Below are 20,390 nucleotides of genomic sequence, written 5' to 3'. Positions count from 1 at the left end.
GCAGTCCACTATAATCTGAAGCCAGGAGAGGTAGCCAAACTTAATCTAATAAGCATAAAGTGTTTTCTTTTCTCTCCCCCTCATCAGTTTTATGTAAGGTTTTCAACATATAATACAATAAAAAACCAAACCAAACAGATCTAATACGAACAAACAATAAAAAGAGAAAATGGGGGAAAAGAAAAAAGGAAAGAGAAAGAAAAAAGTATGTGTGTGTGTGTGTGTGTGTGTGTGTGTGTGTAAAGGTACCCCTGACCGTTAGGTCCAGTCACAGCCGACTCTGGGATTCTGTGCTCATCTTGCTCTACAGACCAAGGGAGACGGCGTTTGTCCTCAGACAGCTTCCGGGTCATGTGGCCAGCATGACTAAGCTGCTTCTGGCGAACCACAGTGTAGGTTTTCTATAAGCTTTAAACAGCTTTATATAAACCATACAGTGGTACCTCGGGTTAAGAACTTAATTTGTTATGGAGGTCCAGTCTTAACCTGAAACTGTTCTTACCCTGAGGTACCACTTTAGCTAATGGGGCCTCCTGCTGCCGCCACACGATTTCTGTTCTCATCCGGAAGCAAAGTTCTTAACCTGAGGTACTATTTCTGGATTAGCGGAGTCTGTAACCTGAAGCGTATGTAACCTGAGGTACCACTGTATACCTAAACTGTTTAGTCCTCATTATTGCCTACTTTAATGCTTTGGATTATTTTAAGCAAGCAACAGAAATGTTTCTTTTATATGTTCTGTTGCACTAGCAAAATGGCACACAGGATAAGGGTGCATTGAGCGGCTAACCAGCAACCCTCCCAATGTCCTTGACTCCAACTCTCATCAGTCCCAGTTAGCATGATCAGTAACTGGAGATGATGGGAGTTCTAATCTAAAGATAAGCTATCTTGGCATATAGGATATACATGCCAATACAGTTCATCTGCTCAGGACAATTTTCTTCATACTTGTCCATCCTAGCAAAGATGTTGCAACATGCAAATCTTTTTGCTCCAGATATTTAAAAATTGAAAATGAGAAGTGCCAAACAGGACGTATTGATGAACACTAGTGTATGGACACATGTGGGCCAAATGTGTTGGAGCCATTTAAAGAGGTTTCTGGGCTGTTTTTAATTCTAAATAGCTGCATAGTTATACACTTTGGTATTGAGGAGCAGCCAAATGTATGTTAAGAAGTAATTATTCTCCTATTTTATGTTTTTGTTTCTAGATTGCAAAACTTTGAGCAAGATCCAGTCAAAGTCACACATTTTTTAGTCATCTGGAAGAAGTGTATGCATGTCCTTGACTTGCCTGTTGACATCAACTGGGGTTTCAGACATTTAACTTCTGCTAGATTGTACACTTCACCTTTATTGCATTTCGATAGTATATTACATATGTCAGGTTTCGAGTATGTTAAACATTTTGGTTGATATATACCTTTGCATGATAGAACACCGTTACTTTTGGAAGAGGTGAATGAAATGAAACAATAGCAGCTTGCTTCTTAGAAATACAATCTGAGTTGCTGGTTTTATTCTTTCCTGCTTTATAGACATAAATGTTACCAAAATAAGATGAAAATCTCTATAGTTTAATTCCGTCCCCCATCGTGTTTATTACTTTTGCATTTGTTCCATTACAGTATTGTTCTGTAGACTTAGTTAGATTCTGCTTCTCCACTGTAAAATAATAATAATAATGATAATGATAATAATAAAAGTAATCAAACTGTACTCCATCTTGTTTGCAGACCAAAAAACTGGTGGTCCATTTTCACCAGATTTATTCTGGATGCGGAGAAAGTCTTCAATAATTTATTGGAGGCAGGGCTCCCTACAAACAGTGGAACAGCTTCTTTATTTCTTCCCTAAGGATTTGGGTTTTTTGGTTTTCCACTTATGTTAACCCTCAATAAATGTGTGTATGTTTATTCAAAACCTTCCAAGGAGTCCAGTTCATTTTGTTGTCTTTTTAAATAATTTGTAAAAGGTTCCCATTCTTCTTTAAAGTCACGGTTGTCCTTGTCTCATAATTTGCAGGTCAATTTCGCCAGTTCCGTATAGTTCATCAATTTCTCTTAGTTTTTTGACATGATTTTTGAGACAAAAAACCTCGTCCAATAAATGGAAAAATATGGTATACATATATGTGTGTGTGTGTGTGTGTGTATTTGTGTGTATATATATAGAGAGAGAGTGTAGTGAATATTCAGGGGATATAATGTAAAGTGGTCTTCTTTTTGGCAGGTGAGAGTGGTGGTGGCAGGGAAGCGAGGTTGTCTTAGAAAAAAGCCTCCAGAGAAAATTTGTCTCAGCTCTAGTATAGAAGACAGATTCAGCTTCCTAGGATATATAGCAGACATACTATATGAACATGTCTGATATTCTTATCAGTTGCTTAGCCTGGATGTATCTCTTCACCCTGTGAGGTGGAGCACATTACTGAACTTAGCAAGATGTTCCTCAAGCCTGAATTCTGTATTAAGTAGAGTCAATTTGACAAGTTTGTAACCATTCTGTGTAGGGGGGGTGGGTGGGAATATACTGCCCACATCCATAGGACCTGTGCACAGTGGCTACTTTCTCTTGATATGCAACACATATTTCATAAATTCCTACCTGAAGTGACTCCAGGTAATCAGAGATCACAAATGCATCATGATGGTGTCAGATCATGATGCAGCAAAACAGGTTTGGAGACATGGTGATGTAGGAATGCCAAATCAGAGTGAAGGAAGAAAACAGTTCACATTTTCACTTCAGTTTACAGAAGCCCAAGGAATTGCTAGTGTATTTCACAAAACATGCTTGCCATTTGGGAGGTGTGTGTTTTAATCTACAGCCGCCCTTGTCTATACACGTTTCAACCTACTCAAATAAGTGGATAAGCTAAGTAGAAATGGTGGCAGGTCTGTACCCTAAGCCTGGGTGCAGAACCTTAATTCCACTCCTAGGCACACACAGAAGTCCTGCTTGAATGAGGTTCATCCGTTTTTATGGGGCTTGACACTCAGGTTATGCTAGAGCGTTTGGGTGCAAGGAATGGCAGCCAGAGAGCAGACAAATCAAGGGGACATGGAGAACTTGCTAAAGACCAAAGGGGGAGATAGAAAGTACCAAGGGGAAAGGCTCAGGGAAGGAAATGCAGCCAATCACATCACAGAAAGCAAAGTAGCTCTAAATGTCTCCATTAAGTAGTCGCACGGGGAAAAGAGCCATATTTTTCTCTGATTGGCATTTGTTATGCCGTTTCAGGATTTATATTACCCAGTAAGCAAATTTAGACCATTAAAACACAGTAATAAAATCAGCTAGGTAATCACAGCCATAAAAATCTATAGGCAGCTCAAGTCAACCGGATCAGACGCAGATGATAAAACTGGTGCTGATAAACATAAATGTGTTATTTCTAACACACCCAGCCCTCTCCCCTGAAAAGGCCCGTGTAGGAAGAAAGGCTGGTATTGCAAAGCACTTAAAGCCATTTATAATTCCCTGACCTATAAAAGCAACAATAACAAGTGGCATGTGAAAATAAACGTTTCCTCTTGTTTGACCTATCATTTCTGGCAAACGAAAGAACTCAATGGATTTTCCACAACGACTGTCTTTTTTTTTTGGGGGGGGGGAGTGATAAATTAAACGCTTTTATTTAAGAACATTGATTTGACAGCAAGAATTTTGCTGGGTAAATTTCCCTTTAAAAAAAACAAAACACATTGAAAAATAGAAAGGGAGCGGGGAAGAGGAGAAGGAGACTCTATAATGAAATCCTGATGAAGTACAATACAGTAAAAGTAGTTTTTGCTGCAACTGCATGGTGATCCCTTTGCAGTTTCAAACCACTTCCATTACTCCTCCTGAAGGCAGGCCGAAGCCTACCAGAACACACCAAACTGTGCAAAACAGAAGATGTCACACAAAAAAGATGACAGCTGATAATGGGGTTGGTGGTAGAATCTTTTGAAACTACAGTGGTACCTTGGGTTAAGAACTTAATTAGTTCTGGATTGTTAACCTGAAACTGTTCTTAACCTGAGGTACCACTTTAGCTAATGGGGCCTCCTGCTGCCACTGCGCCGCTGCTGCACGATTTCTGTTCTCATCCTGAAGCAAAGTTCTTAACCCGAGGTACTATTTCTGGGTTAGTAGAGTCTGTAACCTGAAGCGTCTGTAACCCGAGGTACCACTGTATTTCTGATAGAATTGTTTCTCTTATGCTATAAGTGCAAAGCATCAGGAATTCAGGAAAGAGGCAAAGAGGCATTTGCTTATCATCATCATCATCATCATCACCACCACCACCTCCATGACACAGAGTACATAGGAAGCTGCCTTCTCATGAGTCAGGCCAGTGCTCCATCAAGCTCAGTACTTGATACTGACTGACAGCGGCTTTCCAGGGTTTCAAGAAGGAGTCTCTCCTTGCCCTGCCTGGAAATGATAGGGATGGAGCCTAACATCTTTCTTTTTTTATGTAAAGCTATGCCCCCAGTCCATTAGTCACTCCAGAGCAAACTTTTCAAAAGGCCACCAAACTGCTCCAGATACAGGATCACGCAAGGCTTCTTCATTTCAGTGGAAGGCATGCAAATAATGTGCATGGAAGCCTTTCCCCCATAAGGAATTGAATCTGAAGCCTTTGTAGCCTCTTCACAAGAGAGTGCTGTGCACACACAGAGATACAGAACAGGATTGTGTACACTTTGGGGCCCACACACCCACAAGAAGCTGCTGGATCAGAAGGGCTATTAATTAAATGTGATGATAATGTTAAGTTATCTACAACGTAAAAAAAAAAAAATCAAAGCAAAATAGGGTCATGCATGTGCAGTTGTGGGCCTAAAAGCAAATATGCACTGTCGTGCTAATCTGGAACTCACTCTCGTCTACAGATAGGGACACCCATCAAAATGCAATCAGAACTGGACAGAGGTCAGTTTCTTTCATTAGACATTGCCTAAAATGTTTTATGAGCTTTCACTCTACTTAAGGGTTTTTTGTCAGGCATAAATCTTCAGGGATTTTTTTTAAAAAAAACTTTCTCCCCACCCCCAAACAAGAGCCACAAACAAAAACAGAGTTACGCTCCTAGACCACACACTCAGAAGCATTTTAAGCAGCTGCTTGTGAACCACAACAGCACAGATGAGCTGTTCTTTTCTAAAGAATGCAAACTGTCCCACTGCACAGAGAGATTTCTCAGCATCTTCCTTTACTTTGGGCCTTAAACACATTGGTCCTTAATTTAAGTTGACTACATTCCACTGAAAGCAATGGGCTTAAGATAGTTGTGGCTAAACTGCACCCCCGGTTTCAGCGGAGCCTACTTGTGGCAAACTTCAACCAAACTGAGGCCCTTGATTTCAGTGAGCTTAAATATGCCTAACTTTGTGTTGTATTATGTCTTACCTGTTTGAGCATGGCTCCTAGTTATCGGAGCATGCCTAGGGCACACACGCATACAGTCTCTTAGCAAATGGCGCTGACTGAACAATAGTCCCCTTGGCCTGCCCTCAGATTGGTTCCTTGGTTGTTGAGAAAATGTTATTGAGGAGATATTAGAGAGACAACAGCTCACTTCAGGCGTTGCCCATCACTGTCTCCAGCTTTCCCCCCTCTGTGCATTGTGGGTTGGATTTCTGCAGTGGGGAGGCTTGTCAATTTTAATTATGACTTGAATATTCTAAACAGCTGTTTTACTGATAATTTTATTGTTCTTTTCTGTTTGTAAAACACTTTGAGGTTTGTTTGTTTGTTTTTACAATCCAATGGTGTGTGTGTGTGTGTGTGTCTATTTCTCTGTGTGTATAGTTAACTAGCTAGCTAGCTAGTTAGTTAGTTAGTTAGTTAGTTAGAAGCCAGTTATACAGCATAAATCCTCTGTGAGTCATGGCGGTCCAACAAAATACATCTGTGCAACCCACAAATATTTGTGAAAAGCTCTGTGCACCCAGCATGTGGGTGGAATAGTTGTACATAATAGTATTTTTAATATGTAAAGGTAAAGGTACCCCTGCCCATACGGGCCAGTCTTGACAGACTCTAGGGTTGTGCGCTCATCTCACTCTAGAGGCCGGGAGCCGGCGCTGTCCGCAGACACTTCCGGGTCACGTGGCCAGTGTGACATCGCTGCTCTGGCGAGCCAGCGCAGCACACGGAACGCCGTTTACCTTCCTGCTATAAAGCGGTACCTATTTATCTACTTGCACTTAAGGGTGCTTTCGAACTGCTAGGTGGGCAGGAGCTGGGACCGAAAGACGGGAGCTCCCCCCGCTGCCGGGATTTGAACCGCCGACCATACGATCGGCAAGTCCTAGGCACTGTGGTTTTACCCACAGCGCCACCCGCGTCTCATTTTTAATATGTAGTATTTATCAAATGTCTTCATTTCCAGGAGCATATCAGGATTTTCAAGGTGCTTCCATGAGGACATTTGCACTTGCTGCTAGCAATTCAATGATGATGATGATAATTTTGATTTGTTAGCTGCTTGTTACCTGAAGGTTTCCGAGCGACTCACAGCACGTTAAAACCATAAATATAAATACACAATAGCATGAAAGCAGAACAAACTACCCCCATTAACAGCCACTGGAACAGGAATATTATTGAGTAATTCCAATCCATGAACAAACAAAGGCTTGGTCTCCAGCATATTCATGAAAACAATTCAAAAATAACAATTTAAGATGTGTACGCACATTATCTGTGGCTTCAAGAAGCAAGAGATATATCCGCTTTGGCCCCAGGCAATGGTCAACTTGCCAGCGTGATTCCCAGGATGCACATTGGCAGAATCAGGCTTAATTATAATGATCGTTGTGGTCTCATTTTCCGAAGGCAGAAAAACTTTGTGAAATAATTTGCAGTATCCACTTACTATTGAAAACCTCATGCTCAGACATTAGATTTCCTGCATCCCCTGATACTGAAAAAAGAATACTGAACCTTCGATGCTCTGCAAAAAGGTGTATTTTAGGCAAAATAGTTTGCTAACCTATGCTTATTGGGGGGAAATTGCCCTAGCATGGTGAGGAATTTTCATGATTGTGCCAAGAGGAGTTTGCCTTACATTTTAAGGCCCTCGCCCTCCACTGCCGTAGATATATATCGTGCTATATCATGATATTATGATATTTAGCTGGTGTTATATCGTGATGTCGAAAACCAGATGTCACCCTGCCCTAGCAGCCACACTGTGAGATTGTGAAAAATTGCAATGGGAAGGGGGTATTGTAAGCTGCAAGGTTTTGGCACATGGACAGAAAAGATGTTCTCCAGCAATTATCAGTCTGTGACTCATACAACGTTTGCAGGTTAGTATTCAGATCTAGAGGAAAAGCTGTGGGTATTCACCTCAGCTCAACTTTTAAGCTCTACTGAGACCAATGGGAGAGATGTAAACAAGTGTCTATAATCCTATACACCTGAGAGTAAGTTCCATTTAGCTAAATGAGTCTCTTACTTCTGACTGAGTAGACACGTGGACTTTTTTTTTTTTTGCTGTTAAGCCACACGCTGAAATGAATGGAGCACACAGCGTTCTATTAATTTCAGTTTTGAAGCTTTTCTACAATAATGGATAGCCTAAATACAAGGTAAAACAATGTCAAAGTTAAAAACCACAGTTTTTACATAAAACTCAGTTTAAATGCAGCTAAAACAGTTTTTAAAAAATGAAACTAGCACTTTAAAACAAGTAAAGTGAAGAAAGAAGTAAAATATATCACAGCTGAAAAGACATTAAAGTAGATGCCAGGTGGACCTCTCTGGGGAGGGCATTCCACAGTTTAAGGACTGCAGGTGAAAAGACCCTCTCAGGTCACAAGCAAGTTTTGGGATTTTGTGTTCCACACAATTTCTAAAATCTTGAATGTTATAGTGGTTAAAGACCCAGGCTTGGCCTTGCTATTGTTACTTCAAGGAATGAATAAAGATATTTTTTTAAGCTGTTAATAATCTATTTCCTGGAAGCAGCCCAGATGATTATCACATTCTAGTGTTGTTAACTATGCAATACTGGTTTTGGAAAGTTGCACTTGTAGATAAACTAACACATCACAGAGTAGTCAGAAGCGACATTGCCAGAGATAAATCTTACAATAACTGCTCTCCTTTCATTTCTTTCATTAATTCCTCACCAGAAGGACCTAGACCACCTTCTGTTCACTTTTCTTTTTGGAGAGGTATGTTATCCTGAACTCTATCTTGATGGTCCAGATTTTCTTTATTTAAATATCATGCCACTGAATCGTCAAGGTTTAAACATGGTTGTTGTTAACCTTGGAAGTCTGCTGCTGTAATAAATATTATATGTCTGGCACTCATAGACGTATTCTTTCCCAAATGTGTGATGAGGAGGCATAGTTCATTTGTGTATTTATCTCTCTCGATGTGACCTCTGGAATGTTTTGATTGTTTGTTTTAAAATTCTAAAAGTCTGTCTCATAACTACCCACCATGCCTCATTTGCCACTGACACCAGGAAGAGGTGCCTCAGCAAGTTATCTAAAGGCATAAGAGAAGAGGCAATCCTTCAGAAATTATGAACGACATTAAAACAGTACTGAGGAACCTCTAGCCCTCCAGATTTTGCTGGACTATAACTCCCATTATCCTTCACCATTTGCTGGGCTGGCCGGGGATGAAGAGATTTGGGATCCAACAGCGCTGGGAGGGCCACAGGTTCTGCAGCTGTTTCAGAAGTTAAAACCAAGGCTCTGAATTGGACCTGGAGATGGACTGGGAGACAGTGAAGGCGATGACACATTGGCATATGTTCATAATGCCCCATCCCAATTAATGCTCTCTCAGCCATCTTCACCATCTGCTGAACTTTCAAAGACAATTCCACATACAGCACATGGCAGGAATCCAAGGAGAAGTTAGCAGGTTGTGGATCACAAATGGAAGGCTGTCCCTGTCTAGGCAGAGTTGTAACTGGCAGACCGGCTTTGCGCTACGAAATTAAAGTGATAGAAGACAGGCCACTTATGCCTCTACTGTCAAACATGAACCAATGAGCACCTGCAAACTATAAACGTGCATATTTGCAGGATGGGATTCAACTCCATCCAAAAAAGCTTATCTGGATTGAAGCTCAGCTTATTGGCCTTCAATTAGTCCAATACAGTGGTTAGGCACCAATCTAGCACCATCACTGCCTGACCTGGTTTTGATGGAAAGAGGCAACAGAGCAGATTGCCACTCAGCAGTTTCATGTAGATTTAAAGCACCATATTTTAGGGTCTGTTCTTAAGCACATTCAGTAGGGAATAAGACTAAAGTCCTATACACGCTTACCTTGGAGTAAAAAAAAATAATAATAATGTAGAGATTTACTTCAGATTAGACATGTATTATTTATATGAACAATTTTTAGGTTGCTATTTAAGGCCATGCGCTTATAAAGCAGCTTCCAACATGTAAACATAATAATAACAGAATTGCCTTGGTTGAACTTTCTTCTTAGAATAAATGCTTAATATTGTACTGCACAAAGTGTGTGACTTTGGTTGAATCATACCCAGTTCATATTTTATGTGGTGTGTGTGTGAGTTGTATGTTTTGGAAACCACCCTGGTTTTAACAAAGCAGAAGTTTTAAATAAATGTAATTTACTAATTCACTTTATTCCCAGCTGAAGCATTTCCCCAGGTTGAGAGGGCTCTAGAGAGTTATGTGCTCTGGCTTCTGCTGCTTAGCATATGCTTCTTGTGCACCTGCTCCCTATTATAGTGCCTTGGGGCAAAATGTTTATTGCTACATTTTGCTCCTTATCTCACTTTAACATCTGCCAAATTTCTAAGAGTAAATGTTAGCCAATAGCCGAGATACAGCAATGAATTCATTTCCCCCCTATAATTTTAGCAGCATGAAAAGGAACAAAAGATGTGTGTGTGTGTGTGTGTACACACACACACACACACACACATGCACCCACCTACCCACCCACACACCCACACCCACAGCTCATAGAAGTAAGGGGACACCCAGCTCATAGAAGTAAGGGGTTTCCATACCTCAATGCTGAGCACTTTCCCACTAAAAATAACCTCCCTGTAACATTTGTGACTGGAAAGGAGGGTATTACCCCCTGCCTAGAGATTGGTAAAATTCTGAAAGCATCACTCTTGCTATTTCACTTGCAGTTTAGAGCAGAACAGCAATGATTGGATGCTGCTAAATTGTCTGGTTCTAGAAGCCCCCACAGTCTGATCTGTAACATAGAAACCACGTTAGTTAATTACCTGTACCTTTGTATTCCACCTTTGGAATCTGTGTCAATGATGCACAGTATAAAATGTTTTAAATAAACAAGTGTTGGTTTCAAATTGTAAATGAAAACGAGAAAAAGCAGGAAAAGAATTTGTCTGCTTCCAAGCTTTCCCACTAAGTCTCATGAGCTGCAATACACAACAGTCTAAGTCAAAGTTCAACACATTACCAAGAGCACCCATTCACACTGAGGCTTAAATGCTCCTGGCCTTACACCCTAGCCAGCCGGATTGGTTGGTCGGAGCTATGATGCGTCTGGGACCTCCAAATGATGTGAGACGCAGTGCCGCCTCCCCCAGAACGGAGTGGGTGGCCACATGGACTGACCGCAACTCTTCCCCACCCAGAAGTGGAGAGGATTTCTTGACTGGAGAAACTGGGGCAGGGAGACAATGATCTGTGTACCATACAGGGATTCAGAGATCAAAACCATCACTCTAAATTCTTTCTGCAAAGCAACAGGAAGCCAGTAAAGTCTTTGGAATACCGAGACAGTGTTTTTCGTATTAGAACTGTCAGATGCATACTACTGCCTGTTCTTCAAAGGTGTCCTACACAGAAAACACTCAAATGCTGAATGTACAAGGTCATAAATGACTTTATTTGCATATGGGCAGTAGCCACACTTTTTGTCCTCTCTCTCTAAGGACATTGGTAGAAAGAGAAATCTCAGTTATTCTGAATGACACTTTTAAAAATATATATACAAAAGAAGACCATACAGAGAGCTCTGCTACTGTCATTTCCCACCTGGAAAAGCAGACTTTATCATCCATTTCTCCTAGCAACATAATTTGCATGAGCTGTGTCGTCAGTCCTGTCTGAGAAGCGATTCACTCCTGGATTTGAACCAGGAAAGCAAGCTAAGCCGGCTCTCCTGCCAGGAGGGAAGAAATAAATGGGAGGGGGCAGGAAGTTTCTGAGAGGACTCCATATGTTTCAACAGTATTTATGTGCCTGCTTCTTTCTAAAATGAGAGAAATCACTGCAGGGCTGGATTGCGGAGTTTCAAAGACCCCAACATTTGAAATGCCATGGATGTTTTCAATAAACAGTGTGATTATTTGGCTCACAGCATACTCATGCTGAGCATCAGAAATCTGTCTCCACAACATGTGCTAGCAACCTGAGCAATCTCTTCAGTTACTAGGTTATATTCTATTCTACTAAGCATCTTCCTTCCTTCCTTCCTTCCTTCCTTCCTTCCTTCCTTCCTTCCTGGTTGCCTGTTCTAGCCTCCCTGTGTGTGTTTACATATATAAATAAATGTATTTTCTAGTATTGACAAATGGGGTGAAAGTCCACCTTGGAATCTGCACTTTTCATTGCATAATTTACAGAGAAGTAGACCTAATGTGTAGTCCTTCTAATTGATTGTCATCTGTAGCAAACAAGATCTCCACATTTCAGTCACATACCATTTGCAGTTTTCATTCTGCAAACCAAAGAATGCCTGGAGCAAAAACCTTTCCAGGAGACAAATAATATTACAAAGTGCCCCCCCTTTTTTTTACCCCAGGCACTGTTAATACATCAGGGTGAATAATATCCCATGTGGTTTTTTTAAAAGCAACATCTGACCCAGAGAAACAGATAAAGTGCCCTTCTTCTGACAACACGTGACTTTATTTGGGGGCATATTACCACACCAAGACACATTTGAAATCATGATTTTGATTTTAATTGATATTTGTCTACTGATTACACCATTTTACTATTGTTGTATACTACTCTGGGACCTCTGGAGAAAAGAGGCTTATAAATTCTTGGAATAAACAAACACTTTAAAAATGTTACTCCAAATGTTTCCATGGGGATAATGGCACAACCGTGTCAGAGAAAAAGCTTAAATGCCTTTAGTGGCTTGAGGACTTACTGGAACTGTGTTCGTTATGAACTGGAAATTAATTAACTTGATTTCTGAATTGATTTTATTAACTTGTCATACATGTCACCTTTGTCGAACGAAATATTCACTTGTGAGTCAATGTACTTCATAAATTGAATTAGAAATGGTAAAATTGAAAACTGTGAAACTGAGCTTCTTCGCCCTTCACATCTTTCGTCATCACGTTTTTATGCTTACAGATGGGTTCTCAGTAATACGCCTGTTATAAGAGGAGAGGATTGTACAGCGGGAAATGACTAAATGGATCAACAGGAGAACAAGTAAACAAAACAGCAGCAGTTTTCTCACTAAAAGGTATGATAAGTGCCCTGTAAGAAAGGAAATGGGCATAGCTGTGAAAAGCAGCCTAACAAAGATGTGAAAAATGAAATATTACTGAAGGCCTGTTATGCTTCACCTTCCATGCATAACATAACATAACATAGCAGACTCATTGAAATCAAGGTGTGAATAACGTAAGTCCATTATTGATTTCATTGGGTCTATTCCACATTTGACTAATGTTGGAGATCATCATCAGTATATGTTTAAATTGAGTGTATACTCGATTCTGACCAAACTAAGTCTTCTTATGTATATTTTGTTCTAGGAGGCTTAGTTTGGTCAGAATTAAGTGTACACTTCCAGAATTAATGCTAAATACATTACTTCTGGTAAATGATCCACCATCCAGCTGCTAGAGGGCTGTGAAAATCTGTGTCCTGGGCTTTTTAGACTGTTCTACCCATGTGCTATCTGAGACCAAAGGAGCACATTGGTTGCTAGATGTGAAATATATTGGAATTATTTTCAGTTCATTTTACCCCATGGTTTAATGTGCAAAAATTAGTGGATGCCTTCAAAATTGACTGAAATTTCCGGGGTGGGGGTCATTAATTAACACCAGTGTCTGCAGGTTCTGACTTGTGAGAGTTGCTTACCTCAGATTGACAAAGGTCCCTGGTTTTCTGAAACTGACAGCAAAGTTATTAAAACAATCTCTGCTGTGCCGAAATGCATTCCTGGACTGCCTTTTACAGAAGGATGATTATTCATGTTCTCTGTGTTTTAGATTTTTCGCAACAACCACTAACTGTAGTTCCTCATGAGGCTTCTCTGGGACTTCTAGTACACAAGGCATATTCAGACATCAGCTTTCACACATTTAAACTTTAATGCTATAGCACTAAACTGGAAGCAAACAGGAAGATTCCTCCCTAAAGAGGGTCCCTAACCCTCCCTTTTGAATTTGGATGTTTGCCTATGCAGGCTTCAGAGCTGCCGCTATTACCTGGATAATCCTCCAGCAAATCCTTGAAAAACCACTCCAAGAACAGCATGTGAAAAGTCAACACATACAGTGTTCTCTCTCTGCATTCTGTTGGCCTTTCCACAACTGCCTCTATGTTGTTTGCTTAGTTTATTATTAAACACCTTACTTTTCTATCAAAAAAGGCATTCTGGAAAAAAATACAAATGCCAACACAGAATGAAGCAAAATAAGGCAGTACGTTCAGAATAAAGAATATTAAAAACCGCAGCAGTTCAAACACCCAAAGAACAACAATGCAAAATAAAAGAATTAGTAAAAAAGAAAAAAGATGAAATGCTAAGAGACCATTGGGACAAAATCTGCAATCTCAGAACTACCAGAAGGAAGAGAGAGCAGGCTGATGCTGGCAGACTTCTGATACACATGTGATGGGCTACTATGAGGAAAAGATTGCGGATAGGCAGAGCAATTCAAACTATAGGAAACCAGTGTAATTTATGCCTGTGTAATTTACTCCTATTCAAAACTCAGAAGTGGGGTTATAGCTAGTTGAGACGGTCCACGGCTGATGGAGGGGGGTAAAGCATTTAAAACAGAGTTTGACTTACACTAGCCTTTTTTGCTGGTGTCATTTCTCCTGGGTTTCAGGAACAAGAGGAACAGAGTTTGGTGTAAGCATAAGTCTTCTTTTGTCCTACCCCACTTCCACCACTCCCCCAAAGCACATTTTCTGCCCGTATTTAACAGGCCATAGATTGGGGAAAGAGTTTTTGTCTGCACCTAAAGGCATGCAGTGATGGGGTCAGGTGAGCCTCTTTGGGTAGAGAAAAGCCCTGTTCTCATGTTGTCACCTTCCAAACCTCTCAGGGAGGGGTGGACATAGAGAAAGGCCTCAGATGACAAGTGCAGGGTCCCAGGTCAGTTCATACAGGGAGCGGCTGTTCTTAATAGACAAGAAGCAGGAGTGACTGATGTGGCAATGCTACAGAGCCAGCTTCCTCAGCAGCGGCATCATAGGGCATGGTGATCATGAGGTTGAAATGGCAAATCAATGGGAGTGCTGGATTTCTAGCATCTTGGAGCAGATAGCCACAATAGCAGCAGCAACAGAAGAGAGCGCCCCAGTACCTTGTAAGTACAATTGAATAAGACTTATTGTCATTTAATTCAGAAATGGGATGGAACATGCTGTAGAGGTTATGAATGCTATGCAAAAGTGTTGTGCTCTGGACTTGGATTGCTATGTCCATCCCTAGGGTTTTTCAGTAATCCTCATTGTGATAAGCTGGCATTTAAGCCCTACTAGAACAGAAAAATCTTAATTTGCTGGAGGTTGGGTGAGGAGCAATAAAGATATGGCAGAAGTACAGCTTTGACAACAGGCTGTCTTCTTGACCCCAAAGCTCTGAAAAGGCTCTGGAAAATTACACGGATGCCTATGTACCACCAGTGGGTGTAGATGTGCCACCCATACTACTCCCCAACTTTTATAGCAATAAAATGGTAAAAGACTGCCTGCTGACCCAAGATCTTGAGCAATGAGCTCTGGAAAGATTCATGCTCCCCGTTTTTCAAATATGAAACTTAAATTCAGTGACACCTTTCCTGCAGACTAAAGTGTGAGATCAAAATCTAGCTTACATTATGCAGGCTAAGTTGCTTCAATGTTTAGACCGTTCTATTTCTAAAATAATGTCAAGATCCGCCACATGCAAAACGTGTAATCTAGTCCACCAATAACAAAGCCCCAAAATAAAACTTCTAAAAATACTGAACCACCAGATACCAAAACAAGCAGCGTAGCTTCCAGAGAAACATAGAAATGTTTAGGCTGTGAAGAAAGCAGAAAATGCCACAAATATTGTATAATTAAACAGCAATTGCTATTCAGGAATTTGATGCTGCTGCCCAGTGTTGAAGTCCGGAACATTTCACCTTTGATAAATATTTCTGTTCTATGAAATATGAGAGAAGTCCAGTTTGAACTGGGGGGGGGGAGGCGTTTCTTTCATCATGCACCTGATTTATACATTGACAGGATGAAGGCATCAGAATGAAATGAATGCTTGTTTATTAAACACAGCAAAATGGTCTGTTCTTTATATCAGGCCAGGAGCAAATTGGCAACTTTGAGATCAGAGAGTGGGGTACATACTATACATTTAAAGTACATTCAACACACATTCAAAGTACATGCCTTACCACCAGTGAATCTGAGAACTGTAATTTATTACAGGTACTGGGAATTCTCTCTCACTAAGGAGCAAAGTACAGCTTCATTGGGGGAAGTCATTTGTTTTCAAAGTGTGTTGGATGCACTTTCAATGTCTGGTGTGAAGAGAGATTACATAGCATCCCTGAGATTATCTGACAAAGAACTTGAATGTGAGGAACCCTGTAGATCTTGTTTGTAGAGAGGGAAGATGGTGAAACAACAGCCGCTCTCCAATAAAGTAGTGATTTGCCAAACAGTGGCTTGGTATACTGGGGCGAAATTCTCACAAAGGGAGAGAATGCCAGATGTAATAGAAGCTGATAGTTTGCTTACCCCAGGGGTGGGGATCCTTTTTCAAGTTAAGGAACTCTCTGGGGCTGCATGTTAGTAGTTTTGGGGCCAGAGGAAGAAGTGGGTGGACTGTGGGATGTGGTTCCATCTTTTGTACAGTAGGGTACATTCTAGGCGTATAAAACTCAACACAATAGCTCTTCATCAACCATCCATGCAAGCAAAAGGCATTGTCACAGTTCACTGGCAGATTCCAGCCAGGCAAAAACATTTTAGGGCTGTGTGGAGAGCCAATTTCTCATCATCCTTATGAGTTGGCCATGCTGGCTGTGGCTCATGGAAGTTGGAGTCCACAACATCTGGAGGGACCAAGTTTGGGAGGCTACTTTATGTCAAAGGCTATTTTGTTATTTGACATTGGTGCATTAGAGTTCATGATGGTTGTAGTGGAACAAAGAGGCCACTACAATATGAATGTACAAAATGAACATTGTTACGCTACTATAAAATAGTACTTAAGAATGCAAGAACTGCCCCTCTGGTTCAGGCCAATGGTCTATCTAGGCTGTCATTCTGATTTTAACAGCAGCCAGCCAGATGCCTCTGGAAGCTATATTTAACAAACAGAATGTAAAGCAGGAGACTTTAAAGTCTCTGTTTTGCATAAGAAGCAAAGCAGAAACTGCGTTGGGATGGAGAGACCTGGATTTGTTTTCAATATGAATGTTTTACTCAGTGCTTTTCAGCCTGCACCCAAACAGTGGCTATTCTGACAAATGTCCTGGTATAAAGTCCAGTGTCTAATTATAATGGACTCCCCTCTCATTCTGTGATGGTGGCATATGATAGAGCTTAATGATTGACCCCTCTGAAAGTGTTTTGGGCAAATAATGGTAGGTCTCTGGGTGGAAATGGCCTCTGACTTTTAGTTAGCTCTGTTTCAGTAAAAGTCTTTCAATTCAAACGAGAGATGAAGCAGATACTATCCCTGTTGTTCCTGTGCTTTTGTTCTCGTTTTTGTGCTTACCAAATGTGAAGAACAATATTTCAAGTAAATCAGCATTTCCTGACCTCAGCTGCATTCATTTATAGGCAGTCTGTGTCAAGGAAATGTTATTTTCCATTAAAACTAGAGGAAAAGGTCACTAGATCTGAATTTGCATGTGAATCTGAAGCAATCTGAATGCACCAGAAAGTTCTCTGATTTCCTGTTCCAGTTAAGCACCACAATATTTAGTAATGAGCTGCTAAAACTTCATATATCCTTCAGAGCAAATCACGATGACAAGTGTACAAACAACATCTATCCAACATCTTATTCCCTTCTACCACTTCCGGTCTAGGAATTGAACCATGAGGGATGTCCTTCTGATCTCTCTGGCTACAAGGCCTTCAAATACTTGGAAAGCAACTCCGTGCTGCCAAAAGATTAAAATCAAAGGGTAAATAAACTTTCTACTATCTCTTTACAAGACTAATTAAGATAAATGACCATGTCTACCAATACGAGAGCCGCCGAAAGAAAGAAAAAATGGCAGACGCTAACGCTAAAAAAACCCATGGCTGATGCAAACAAAAAACAAACAAAAAAAAAAACACTGACTCAGAGGCTACTGAGCATGAACAGGCAGACCCAAAGACAGCTATTTTACAAAATATCCTGGCCTAGCTTAAAACCCTAAATCACATAAAAGACCAGCTGAAAACTCTAACAGAAGGCTTTAATGAGTTCCGGGTGCAACTGGCGAACTGTGAAGGCAGATTGGACTCATTTGAGACACTTTCACTGGCCTCTCACAGCACTCTTAATCGTCACCTTAACGATTTAGAAACTTAGCAAAGACGAAAGAACCTGACAATTATCAGCCTTGAAAACCTCGCAAGCCAAATAGAGCTGGCAGACTACTTGCAACAGGTATTCAAAGAGGGGCTTTCTCTGACTGCTCAGCGTCAGCTTGACATAGAACACGTTTTCAAAATCCCAGAGAATCGTAGAATTGGAAGGGATCCTAAGGGTCATCTAGGCCAACCCCCTGCAATGCAGGAATCTCAATTAAAGCATCCATGGCAGATGAACACCCAAGCACTGCTTAGAAACCTCCAATGAAGAAGAGACTTCCACCGTCCAAGGGAGACCGTTCAACTGTTGAACAGCTCTTACTGTCAGAAAGATCTTCCTGATGTTTAGTCAGAATCTTCTTTCTTGTAACTTGAAGCCATTGGTTTGGGTCCTACCCTCTGGATGAGAATAAAACAAGCTTGTTCCATCCTCCATGTGACAGCCCTTAAGATATTAGAAGAGCGCTGTCATACCTCTTCTCAGTCTCCTCTTTTCCAGTCTAACCTTACCAAATTCCCTCAACCATTCGTCATAAGGCTTGCTTTCCAGACCCTTGGTTGCCCTCTTCTGCACAAGTTACAGTGTCTGTCACTGTATATATTGAGATCAAATATATTCTCCAGATAAAGCATGCAGCTCAATGTCTAAGAAGGTATTGTCTGCTTGGAGTAATGGGGGCTGGGTAACAATTATACCACTTGGATAAAAGAGCTTAAGCTCACCTAGCTCTTTCTTGGACCATGGCCTACAGAGACTTTTAAATGCCACTGCTAAAATTTCCTCCTTGCAGACCAAGTTGAGAACCTTTTGTGCTGCCAGACAGAATTATAGGGCAGCAGCAGAGGTCAGCCTTTATGACCATTCAGCCCTTCCCTGGCTTCTATACCCAGACTGTGTCAGAAGCCAATTCATGCCAATTGTGATGTGGGCTAGACAGTGGCCTGACCTGAAATTGCTAACGTTTCACATCGCCCTGTAAAATCAATGTCAGTAAACAGAGGGTGTCTGAAATAAGCCATCATTTATGGAGAATCTTTTGAAAGATTCTCACGATAGATACCTTTTTAAAAAAAGAAAGATTAAATTCATGCCAGCACAAAACATCTGATCAGAATGTATAAGTAAAAGGAAAAGGGGACTATCCCTCACAGACCACATGCTTAAATCTTGGTTTCTAAATTTATTTTCTTCTTCTTCACTTTGAGTTCAGAACAAAGATATTATTGGCAGAAAATGGCTTTGTCAGAAATAACATGCAAGCATGTATGGAGGGGGAATCATGCTTATACTAGAGTCATTGCTAGTATTTTGAAACAAAATTTGCTGAACTATGTGTACTCAGGAGTAAGTTGCCCTGTTTTCAATAGGGCAGGTGTGTCCATGACTGCAGACATTTAGGCTCAATTTCTAATCTGATAAAATTTCAAGACTACTTATTATTTTTATATTTTCTTTGGCCTGCCAGGCTTCTCCATTTTGTCCAAGACATGAGGCTGGTTTGGGCAATCCATACCCTCACCATTTGACATCAAACAGGCCATTCACTCCTTCCTAGACTCATGAACTCAGCACACATTCTGTCTATTTAGGAATCAGCTTCACGTCATTGGCGCATATCCAGCTCATCCTCTAGTACCTGTTACCAGGTAACAGTTGGGGAACAGGAAGCTTGAGAGACATGGCCTTGCCTCACAGCAGAACTGATGGAATGAACTTTGCTTCTCATCTCTCCTGCTTTTGGAATTTATTACCTAATAGGAATGGGAGAGCATTTTGGTTCGGTTCACCTTCTAGTGTGAAGTTCTCTAATTTACACTTCCTGAAATAATCTGCAAACTGAAATTTGCACTTCCCTGAATTTTGCAATTTAGCCAATCAAGAAATGCCTACAAAATCAATAAATTAGCGATGGGCAAAATTTCATACAAAAAATGTGCATATTAGGACAAATGTGGTTTTTTTCCCCTGAGCTCTTAAAAAACCCCATCCTGATGTGGAAATATGGAATGCTGAGCTTAACACTGGAAAAATGTGAAACTGAGAAAAAAAATGACATGTTCTTTCATCAGCTAACACCTACTTTGCATTCTCAAGCAACCTGAGCCCAGAAGCCGGTTCCCAGGACTCTAGCAGCTTCCACTAGCTGTGGTCCAGTGGCAGTCATCTGGAAGCAGATGGCTTGAAAACTCCCAAGGGGACAGGGGAGAGAGATGGTGTGATGGGTTGCAGGAGGAATTCAACCCTGATGGATTCCTGATGCTGTCATCAGGAGCAAAACAGGTCCAACTGGCTCTCATGTAAGCCCAGCTATTTCCCAAGTCTTGTTTTTGTTTTTATAATCCTTGTTCTGAGAGTGATTGAATCATAGAATCATAGAATCACAGAATCATAGAGTTGGAAGAAACCACAAGGGCCATCGAGTCCAACCCCCTGCCAAGCAGGAAACACCATCAGAGCACTCCTGACATATGGTTGTCAAGCCTCTGCTTAAAGACCTCCAAAGTAGGAGACTCCACCACACTCCTTGGCAGCAAATTCCACTGTCGAACAGCTCTTACTGTCAGGAAGTTCTTCCTAATGCTTAGGTGGAATCTTCTTTCTTGTAGTTTGGA

This window comes from Podarcis vaucheri, assembly GCF_965113315.1.
Source record: "Podarcis vaucheri genome assembly, chromosome: 3".
In the NCBI taxonomy this organism is placed as follows: Eukaryota; Metazoa; Chordata; class Lepidosauria; order Squamata; family Lacertidae; genus Podarcis; species Podarcis vaucheri.
The sequence above is the reverse complement of the archived record's forward strand: the minus strand, read 5'-3'. Positions refer to the sequence as shown.